Source organism: Tripterygium wilfordii, chromosome 4 (assembly GCF_013401445.1).
Source record: "Tripterygium wilfordii isolate XIE 37 chromosome 4, ASM1340144v1, whole genome shotgun sequence".
Taxonomy (NCBI): Eukaryota; Viridiplantae; Streptophyta; class Magnoliopsida; order Celastrales; family Celastraceae; genus Tripterygium; species Tripterygium wilfordii.
Window position 1 is genome coordinate 10,215,203 of NC_052235.1, and position 11,357 is coordinate 10,226,559.

Here is an 11,357-nt window from a genome sequence, read left to right on the forward strand (position 1 = left end):
TGTTTCAAATTGCACAAAAATGTGAAAAGCTCGTCTATGAAGAGAGTTGAGCAATTCCAAAGCATCAATGTGGACCGTAGTCCTCTATTTAGTGTTCTTAGAAGTCTAACTTGCTAGTTTAGCCTTCGTGCAACGTTTCGTAAGGTAAAGATGCGAATAGACCAAGTTATGTTTGACATTGCACAAAAACGTGAAAAGCTCGTCTATGGAGAGAGTTGAGTAATTTCAAAGCATGAAAATGGACCGTTGTACTCTATTTAGTGTTCTTAGAAGTCTGACTTGCTAGTTTAGTGTTCTTGAAACGTTTCGTATGGTAAAGAAGCGAATAGACCAAGTTATGTTTGAAATTGCACAAAAACATGAAAAGCTTCGTCTATGGAGAGAGTTCAGCAATTCCAAAGCATCAATCTGGACCGTTGTACTCTATTTAGTGTTCTTAGAAGTCTAACTTGCTAGTTTAGCCTTCGTGCAACGTTTCGTATGGTAAAGATGCGAATAGACCAAGTTATGTTTGAAATTACACAAAAACAAGAAAAGCTCGTCTATTGAGAGAGTTGAGCAATTCCAAAGCATCAATGTGGACCGTTGTATTCTATTTAGTGTTCTTAGAAGTCTAACTTGCTAGTTTAGCCTTCGTGCAAGCTTTCGTAAGGTAAAGATGCGAATAGACCAAGTTATGTTTGACATTGCACGAAAACGTGAAAAGCTCGTCTATGGAGAGAGTTGAGTAATTTGAAAGCATGAAAATGCACCGTTGTACTCTATTTAGTGTTCTTAGAAGTCTGACTTGCTAGTTTAGCGTTCGTGAAATGTTTCGTATGGTAAAGAAGCGAATAGACCAAGTTATGTTCGAAATTGCACAAAAACGTGAAAAGCTCGTCTATGGAGAGAGTTGAGCAATTCCAAAGCATCAATGTGGACCGTTGTACTCTATTTAGTGTTCTTAGAAGTCTGACTTGCTAGTTTAGCGTTCGTGAAACGTTTCGTATGGTAAAGAAGCGAATAGACCAAGTTATGTTCGAAATTGCACAGAAACGTGAAAAAGCTCGTCCATGGAGAGAGTTGAGCAATTCCAAAGCATCAATGTGGATCGTTGTACTCTATTTAGTGTTCTTAGAGGTCTAACTTGCTAGTTTAGCCTTCGTGCAACGTTTCGTATGGTGAAGATGCGAACAGCCCAAGTTAAGTTTGAAATTACACAAAAACGTGAAAAGCTCGTCTATGGAGAGAGTTGATCAATTCCAAAGCATCAATGCAGAATGTTGTACCCTATTTAGTGTTCTTAGAAATCTAACTTGCTAGTTTAGCGTTCGTGCAACGTTTCGTATGGTAAAGATGCGAAAAGACCAAGTTATGTTTGAAATTACACAAAAACGTGAAAAGCTCGTCTATTGAGAGAGTTGAGCAATTCCAAAGCATCAATGTGGACCGTTGTACTCTATTTAGTATTCTTAGAAGTCTAACTTGCTAGTTTAGCCTTCGTGCAACGTTTCGTAAGGTAAAGATGTGAATAGACCAAATTATGTTTGAAATTGCACAAAAATGTGAAAAGCTCGTCTATGAAGAGAGTTCAGCAATTCCAAAGCATCAATGTGGACCGTAGTCCTCTATTTAGTGTTCTTAGAAGTCTAACTTGCTAGTTTAGCCTTCGTGCAACGTTTCGTAAGGTAAAGATGCGAATAGACCAAGTTATGTTTGACATTGCACAAAAACGTGAAAAGCTCGTCTATGGAGAGAGTTGAGTAATTTCAAAGCATGAAAATGGATCGTTGTACTCTATTTAGTGTTCTTAGAAGTCTGACTTGCTAGTTTAGCATTCTTGAAACGTTTCGTATGGTAAAGAAGCGAATAGACCAAGTTATGTTCGAAATTGCACAAAAACGTGAAAAGCTTCTTCTATGGAGAGAGTTGAGCAATTCCAAAGCATCAATCTGGACCGTTGTACTCTATTTAGTGTTCTTAGAAGTCTAACTTGCTAGTTTAGCCTTCGTGCAACGTTTCGTATGGTAAAGATGCGAATAGACCAAGTTATGTTTGAAATTACACAAAAACATGAAACGCTCATCTATTGAGAGAGTTGAGCAATTCCAAAGCATCAAAGTGGACCGTTGTACTCTATTTACTGTTCTTAGAAGTCTAACATGCTAGTGTAGCCTTCGTGCAAGGTTTCGTAAGGTAAAGATGCGAATAGACCAAGTTATGTTTGACATTGCACGAAAACGTGAAAAGCTCGTCTATGGAGAGAGTTGAGTAATTTGAAAGCATGAAAATGCACCGTTGTACTCTAGTTATTGTTCTTAGAAGTCTGACTTGCTAGTGTAGCGTTCGTGAAATGTTTCGTATGGTAAAGAAGCGAATAGACCACGTTATGTTCGAAATTACACAAAAACGTGAAAAGCTCGTCTATGGAGAGAGTTGAGCAATTCCAAAGCATCAATGTGGACCGTTGTACTCTATTTAGTGTTCTTAGAAGTCTGACTTGCTAGTTTAGCGTTCGTGAAACGTTTCGTATGGTAAAGAAGCGAATAGACCAAGTTATGTTCGAAATTGCACAGAAATGTGAAAAGCTCGTCTATGGAGAGAATTGAGCAATTCCAAAGCATTAATGTGGACCGTTGTACTCTATCTAGTGTTCTTAGAGGTCTAACTTGCTAGTTTAGCCTTTGTGCAACGTTTCGTATGGTGAAGATGCGAACAGCCCAAGTTATGTTTGAAATTAAACAAAAACGTGAAAAGCTCGTCTATGGAGAGAGTTGATCTATTCCAAAGCATCAATGCAGAATGTTGTACCCTATTTAGTGTTCTTAGAAGTCTAACTTGCTAGTTTAGGCTTCGTGCAAAGTTTCGTATGGTAAAGATGCGAATAGACCAAGTTATGTTTGAAATTACACAAAAACGTGAAAAGCTCGTCTATTGAGAGAGTTGAGCAATTCCAAAGCATCAATGTGGACCGTTGTACTCTATTTAGTGTTCTTAGAAGTCTAACTTTCTAGTTTAGCCTTCGAGCAAGGTTTCGTAAGGTAAAGATGCGAATAGACCAAGTTATGTTTGACATTGCATGAAAACGTGAAAAGCTCGTCTATGGAGAGAGTTGAGTAATTTCAACGCATGAAAATGCACCGTTGTACTCTATTTAGTGTTCTTAGAAGTCTGACTTGCTAGTTTAGCGTTCGTGAAATGTTTCGTATGGTAAAGAAGCGAATAGACCAAGTTATGTTCGAAATTGCACAAAAACGTGAAAAGCTCGTCTAGGGGGAGAGTTGAGCAATTCGAAAGCATCAATGCGGACCGTTGTACTCTATTTAGTGTTCTTAGAAGTCTGACTTGCTAGTTTAGCGTTTGTGAAACGTTTCGTATGGTAAAGAAGCGAATAGACCAAGTTATGTTCGAAATTGCACAGAAACGTGAAAAGCTCGTCTATGGAGAGAATTGAGCAATTCCAAAGCATTAATGTGGACCGTTGTACTCTATCTAGTGTTCTTAGAGGTCTAACTTGCTAGTTTAGCCTTTGTGCAACGTTTCGTATGGTGAAGATGCGAACAGCCCAAGTTATGTTTGAAATTACACAAAAACGTGAAAAGCTCGTCTATGGAGAGAGTTGATCTATTCCAAAGCATCAATGCAGAATGTTGTACCCTATTTAGTGTTCTTAGAAGTCTAACTTGCTAGTTTAGGCTTCGTGCAACGTTTCGTATGGTAAAGATGCGAATAGACCAAGTTATGTTTGAAATTACACAAAAACGTGAAAAGCTCGTCTATTGAGAGAGTTGAGCAATTCCAAAGCATCAATCTGGACCGTTGTACTCTATTTAGTATTCTTAGAAGTCTAACTTGCTAGTTTAGCCTTCGTGCAACGTTTCGTAAGGTAAAGATGTGAATAGACCAAATTATGTTTCAAATTGCACAAAAATGTGAAAAGCTCGTCTATGAAGAGAGTTGAGCAATTCCAAAGCATCAATGTGGACCGTAGTCCTCTATTTAGTGTTCTTAGAAGTCTAACTTGCTAGTTTAGCCTTCGTGCAACGTTTCGTAAGGTAAAGATGCGAATAGACCAAGTTATGTTTGACATTGCACAAAAACGTGAAAAGCTCGTCTATGGAGAGAGTTGAGTAATTTCAAAGCATGAAAATGGACCGTTGTACTCTATTTAGTGTTCTTAGAAGTCTGACTTGCTAGTTTAGTGTTCTTGAAACGTTTCGTATGGTAAAGAAGCGAATAGACCAAGTTATGTTTGAAATTGCACAAAAACATGAAAAGCTTCGTCTATGGAGAGAGTTCAGCAATTCCAAAGCATCAATCTGGACCGTTGTACTCTATTTAGTGTTCTTAGAAGTCTAACTTGCTAGTTTAGCCTTCGTGCAACGTTTCGTATGGTAAAGATGCGAATAGACCAAGTTATGTTTGAAATTACACAAAAACAAGAAAAGCTCGTCTATTGAGAGAGTTGAGCAATTCCAAAGCATCAATGTGGACCGTTGTATTCTATTTAGTGTTCTTAGAAGTCTAACTTGCTAGTTTAGCCTTCGTGCAAGCTTTCGTAAGGTAAAGATGCGAATAGACCAAGTTATGTTTGACATTGCACGAAAACGTGAAAAGCTCGTCTATGGAGAGAGTTGAGTAATTTGAAAGCATGAAAATGCACCGTTGTACTCTATTTAGTGTTCTTAGAAGTCTGACTTGCTAGTTTAGCGTTCGTGAAATGTTTCGTATGGTAAAGAAGCGAATAGACCAAGTTATGTTCGAAATTGCACAAAAACGTGAAAAGCTCGTCTATGGAGAGAGTTGAGCAATTCCAAAGCATCAATGTGGACCGTTGTACTCTATTTAGTGTTCTTAGAAGTCTGACTTGCTAGTTTAGCGTTCGTGAAACGTTTCGTATGGTAAAGAAGCGAATAGACCAAGTTATGTTTGAAATTGCACAGAAACGTGAAAAAGCTCGTCCATGGAGAGAGTTGAGCAATTCCAAAGCATCAATGTGGATCGTTGTACTCTATTTAGTGTTCTTAGAGGTCTAACTTGCTAGTTTAGCCTTCGTGCAACGTTTCGTATGGTGAAGATGCGAACAGCCCAAGTTAAGTTTGAAATTACACAAAAACGTGAAAAGCTCGTCTATGGAGAGAGTTGATCAATTCCAAAGCATCAATGCAGAATGTTGTACCCTATTTAGTGTTCTTAGAAATCTAACTTGCTAGTTTAGCGTTCGTGCAACGTTTCGTATGGTAAAGATGCGAAAAGACCAAGTTATGTTTGAAATTACACAAAAACGTGAAAAGCTCGTCTATTGAGAGAGTTGAGCAATTCCAAAGCATCAATGTGGACCGTTGTACTCTATTTAGTATTCTTAGAAGTCTAACTTGCTAGTTTAGCCTTCGTGCAACGTTTCGTAAGGTAAAGATGTGAATAGACCAAATTATGTTTGAAATTGCACAAAAATGTGAAAAGCTCGTCTATGAAGAGAGTTCAGCAATTCCAAAGCATCAATGTGGACCGTAGTCCTCTATTTAGTGTTCTTAGAAGTCTAACTTGCTAGTTTAGCCTTCGTGCAACGTTTCGTAAGGTAAAGATGCGAATAGACCAAGTTATGTTTGACATTGCACAAAAACGTGAAAAGCTCGTCTATGGAGAGAGTTGAGTAATTTCAAAGCATGAAAATGGATCGTTGTACTCTATTTAGTGTTCTTAGAAGTCTGACTTGCTAGTTTAGCATTCTTGAAACGTTTCGTATGGTAAAGAAGCGAATAGACCAAGTTATGTTCGAAATTGCACAAAAACGTGAAAAGCTTCTTCTATGGAGAGAGTTGAGCAATTCCAAAGCATCAATCTGGACCGTTGTACTCTATTTAGTGTTCTTAGAAGTCTAACTTGCTAGTTTAGCCTTCGTGCAACGTTTCGTATGGTAAAGATGCGAATAGACCAAGTTATGTTTGAAATTACACAAAAACATGAAACGCTCATCTATTGAGAGAGTTGAGCAATTCCAAAGCATCAAAGTGGACCGTTGTACTCTATTTACTGTTCTTAGAAGTCTAACATGCTAGTGTAGCCTTCGTGCAAGGTTTCGTAAGGTAAAGATGCGAATAGACCAAGTTATGTTTGACATTGCACGAAAACGTGAAAAGCTCGTCTATGGAGAGAGTTGAGTAATTTGAAAGCATGAAAATGCACCGTTGTACTCTAGTTATTGTTCTTAGAAGTCTGACTTGCTAGTGTAGCGTTCGTGAAATGTTTCGTATGGTAAAGAAGCGAATAGACCACGTTATGTTCGAAATTACACAAAAACGTGAAAAGCTCGTCTATGGAGAGAGTTTAGCAATTCCAAAGCATCAATGTGGACCGTTGTACTCTATTTAGTGTTCTTAGAAGTCTGACTTGCTAGTTTAGCGTTCGTGAAACGTTTCGTATGGTAAAGAAGCGAATAGACCAAGTTATGTTCGAAATTGCACAGAAATGTGAAAAGCTCGTCTATGGAGAGAATTGAGCAATTCCAAAGCATTAATGTGGACCGTTGTACTCTATCTAGTGTTCTTAGAGGTCTAACTTGCTAGTTTAGCCTTTGTGCAACGTTTCGTATGGTGAAGATGCGAACAGCCCAAGTTATGTTTGAAATTAAACAAAAACGTGAAAAGCTCGTCTATGGAGAGAGTTGATCTATTCCAAAGCATCAATGCAGAATGTTGTACCCTATTTAGTGTTCTTAGAAGTCTAACTTGCTAGTTTAGGCTTCGTGCAACGTTTCATATGGTAAAGATGCAAATAGACCAAGTTATGTTTGAAATTACACAAAAACGTGAAAAGCTCGTCTATTGAGAGAGTTGAGCAATTCCAAAGCATCAATGTGGACCGTTGTACTCTATTTAGTATTCTTAGAAGTCTAACTTGCTAGTTTAGCCTTCGTGCAACGTTTCGTAAGGTAAAGATGTGAATAGACCAAATTATGTTTGAAATTGCACAAAAATGTGAAAAGTCCGTCTATGAAGAGAGTTCAGCAATTCCAAAGCATCAATGTGGACCGTAGTCCTCTATTTAGTGTTCTTAGAAGTCTAACTTGCTAGTTTAGCCTTCGTGCAACGTTTCGTAAGGTAAAGATGCGAATAGACCAAGTTATGTTTGACATTGCAAAAAAACGTGAAAAGCTCGTCCATGGAGAGAGTTGAGTAATTTCAAAGCATGAAAATGGACCGTTGTACTCTATTTAGTGTTCTTAGAAGTCTGACTTGCTAGTTTAGTGTTCTTGAAACGTTTCGTATGGTAAAGAAGCGAATAGACCAAGTTATGTTCGAAATTGCACAAAAACATGAAAAGCTTCGTCTATGGAGAGAGTTGAGCAATTCCAAAGCATCAATCTGGACCGTTGTACTCTATTTAGTGTTCTTAGAAGTCTAACTTGCTAGTTTAGCCTTCGTGCAACGTTTCGTATGGTAAAGATGCGAATAGACCAAGTTATGTTTGAAATTACACAAAAACAAGAAAAGCTCGTCTATTGAGAGAGTTGAGCAATTCAAAAGCATCAATGTGGACCGTTGTATTCTATTTAGTGTTCTTAGAAGTCTAACTTGCTAGTTTAGCCTTCGTGCAAGCTTTCGTAAGGTAAAGATGCGAATAGACCAAGTTATGTTTGACATTGCACGAAAACGTGAAAAGCTCATCTATGGAGAGAGTTGAGTAATTGGAAAGCATGAAAATGCACCGTTGTACTCTATTTAGTTTTCTTAGAAGTCTGACTTGCTAGTTTAGCCTTCGTGAAATGTTTCGTATGGTAAAGAAGCGAATAGACCAAGTTATGTTCGAAATTGCACAAAAACGTGAAAAGCTCATCTATGGAGAGAGTTGAGCAATTCCAAAGCATCAATGTGGACCGTTGTACTCTATTTAGTGTTCTTAGAAGTCTGACTTGCTAGTTTAGCGTTCGTGAAACGTTTCGTATGGTAAAGAAGCGAATAGACCAAGTTATGTTCAAAATTGCACAGAAACGTGAAAAGCTCGTCCATGGAGAGAGTTGAGCAATTCCAAAGCATCAATGTGGACCGTTGTACTCTATTTAGTGTTCTTAGAGGTCTAACTTGCTAGTTTAGCCTTCGTGCAACGTTTCGTATGGTGAAGATGCGAACAACCCAAGTTGTGTTTGAACTTACACAAAAACGTGAAAAGCTCGTCTATGGAGAGAGTTGATCAATTCCAAAGCATTAATGCGGAATGTTGTACCCTATTTAGTGTTCTTAGAAGTCTAACTTGCTAGTTTAGCCTTCGTGCAACGTTTCGTATGGTGAAGATGCGAACTGCCCAAGTTAAGTTTGAAATTACACAAAAACGTGAAAAGCTCGTCTATGGAGAGAGTTGATCAATTCCAAAGCATCAATGCAGAATGTTGTACCCTATTTAGTGTTCTTAGAAGTCTAACTTGCTAGTTTAGCGTTCGTCCAACGTTTCGTATGGTAAAGATGCGAATAGACCAAGTTATGTTTGAAATTACACAAAAACGTGAAAAGCTCGTCTATGGAGAGAGTTGAGCAATTCCAAAGCATCAATGTGGACCGTTGTACTCTATTTAGTATTCTTAGAAGTCTAACTTGCTAGTTTAGCCTTCGTGCAACGTTTCGTAAGGTAAAGATGTGAATAGACCAAATTATGTTTGAAATTGCACAAAAATGTGAAAAGCTCGTCTATGAAGAGAGTTGAGCAATTCCAAAGCATCAATGTGGACCGTAGTCCTCTATTTAGTGTTCTTAGAAGTCTAACTTGCTAGTTTAGCCTTCGTGCAACGTTTCGTAAGGTAAAGATGCGAATAGACCAAGTTATGTTTGACATTGCACAAAAACGTGAAAAGCTCGTCTATGGAGAGAGTTGAGTAATTTCAAAGCATGAAAATGGACCGTTGTACTCTATTTAGTGTTCTTAGAAGTCTGACTTGCTATTTTAGCATTCTTGAAACGTTTCGTATGGTAAAGAAGCGAATAGACCAAGTTATGTTCGAAATTGCACAAAAAGTGACATGCTTCTTCTATGGAGAGAGTTGAGCAATTCCAAAGCATCAATCTGGACCGTTGTACTCTATTTAGTGTTCTTAGAAGTCTAACTTGCTAGTTTAGCCTTCGTGCAACGTTTCGTATGGTAAAGATGCGAATAGACCAAGTTATGTTTGAAATTACACAAAAACATGAAACGCTCGTCTATTGAGAGAGTTGAGCAATTCCAAAGCATCAATGTGCACCGTTGTACTCTATTTAGTGTTCTTAGAAGTCTAACATGCTAGTGTAGCCTTCGTGCAAGGTTTCGTAAGGTAAAGATGCGAATAGACCAAGTTATGTTTGACATTGCACGAAAACGTGAAAAGCTCGTCTATGGAGAGAGTTGAGTAATTTGAAAGCATGAAAATGCACCGTTGTACTCTAGTTATTGTTCTTAGAAGTCTGACTTGCTAGTTTAGCGTTCGTGAAATGTTTCGTATGGTAAAGAAGCGAATAGACCAAGTTATGTTCGAAATTACACAAAAACATGAAAAGCTCGTCTATGGAGAGAGTTGAGCAATTCCAAAGCATCAATATGGACCGTTGTACTCTATTTAGTGTTCTTAGAAGTCTGACTTGCTAGTTTAGCGTTCGTGAAACGTTTCGTATGGTAAAGAAGCGAATAGACCAAGTTATGTTCGAAATTGCACAGAAACGTGAAAAGCTCGTCTATGGAGAGAGTTGAGCAATTCCAAAGCATCAATGTGGACCGTTGTACTCTATTTAGTGTTCTTAGAGGTCTAACTTGCTAGTTTAGCCTTCGTGCAACGTTTCGTATGGTGAAGATGCGAACAACCCAAGTTGTGTTTGAACTTACACAAAAACGTGACAAGCTCGTCTATGGAGAGAGTTGATCAATTCCAAAGCATCAATGCAGAATGTTGTACCCTATTTAGTGTTCTTAGATGTCTAACTTGCTAGTTTAGCCTTCGTGCAATGTTTCGTATGGTAAAGATGCGAATAGACCAAGTTATGTTTGAAATTACACAAAAACGTGAAAAGCTCGTCTATTGAGAGAGTTGAGCAATTCCAAAGCATCAATGTGGACCGTTGTACTCTATTTAGTATTCTTAGAAGTCTAACTTGCTAGTTTAGCCTTCGTGCAACGTTTCGTAAGGTAAAGATGTGAATAGACCAAATTATGTTTGAAATTGCACAAAAATGCGAAAAGCTCGTCTATGAGGAGAGTTGAGCAATTCCAAAGCATCAATGTGGATCGTAGTCCTCTATTTAGTGTTCTTAGAAGTCTAACTTGCTAGTTTAGCCTTCGTGCAAGGTTTCGTAAGGTAAACATGCGAATAGACCAAGTTATGTTTGACATTGCAAGAAAACGTGAAAAGCTCGTCTATGGAGAGAGTTGAGTAATTTGAAAGCATGAAAATGTACCGTTGTACTCTAGTTAGTGTTCTTAGAAGTCTGACTTGCTAGTTTAGCGTTCGTGAAATGTTTCGTATGGTTAAGAAGCGAATAGACCAAGTTATGTTCGAAATTGCACAAAAACGTGAAAAGCTCGTCTATGGAGAGAGTTGAGCAATTCCAAAGCATCAATGTGGATCGTTGTACTCTATTTAGTGTTCTTAGAAGTCTAACTTTCTAGTTTAGCCTTCGAGCAAGGTTTCATAAGGTAAAGATGCGAATAGACCAAGTTATGTTTGACATTGCACGAAAACGTGAAAAGCTCGTCTATGGAGAGAGTTGAGTAATTTCAAAGCATGAAAATGCACCGTTGTACTCTATTTAGTGTTCTTAGAAGTCTGAATTGCTAGTTTAGCGTTCGTGAAATGTTTCGTATGGTAAAGAAGCGAATAGACCAAGTTATGTTCGAAATTGCACAAAAACGTGAAAAGCTCGTCTAGGGAGAGAGTTGAGCAATTCGAAAGCATCAATGCGGAACGTTGTACTCTATTTAGTGTTCTTAGAAGTCTGACTTGCTAGTTTAGCGTTCGTGAAACGTTTCGTATGGTAAAGAAGCGAATAGACCAAGTTATGTTCGAAATTGCATAGAAACGTGAAAAGCTCGTCTATGGAGAGAATTGAGCAATTCCAAAGCATTAATGTGGACCGTTGTACTCTATCTAGTGTTCTTAGAAGTCTGACTTGCTAGTTTAGCGTTCTTGAAACGTTTCGTATGGTAAAGAATCGAATAGACCAAGTTATGTTCGAAATTGCACAAAAACATGAAAAGCTTTGTCTATGGAGAGAGTTGAGCAATTCCAAAGCATCAATCTGGATCGTTGTACTCTATTTAGTGTTCTTAGAAGTCTAACTTGCTAGTTTAGCCTTCGTGCAACGTTTCGTATGGTAAAGATGCGAATAGACCAAGTTATGTTTGAAATTACACAAAAACAAGAA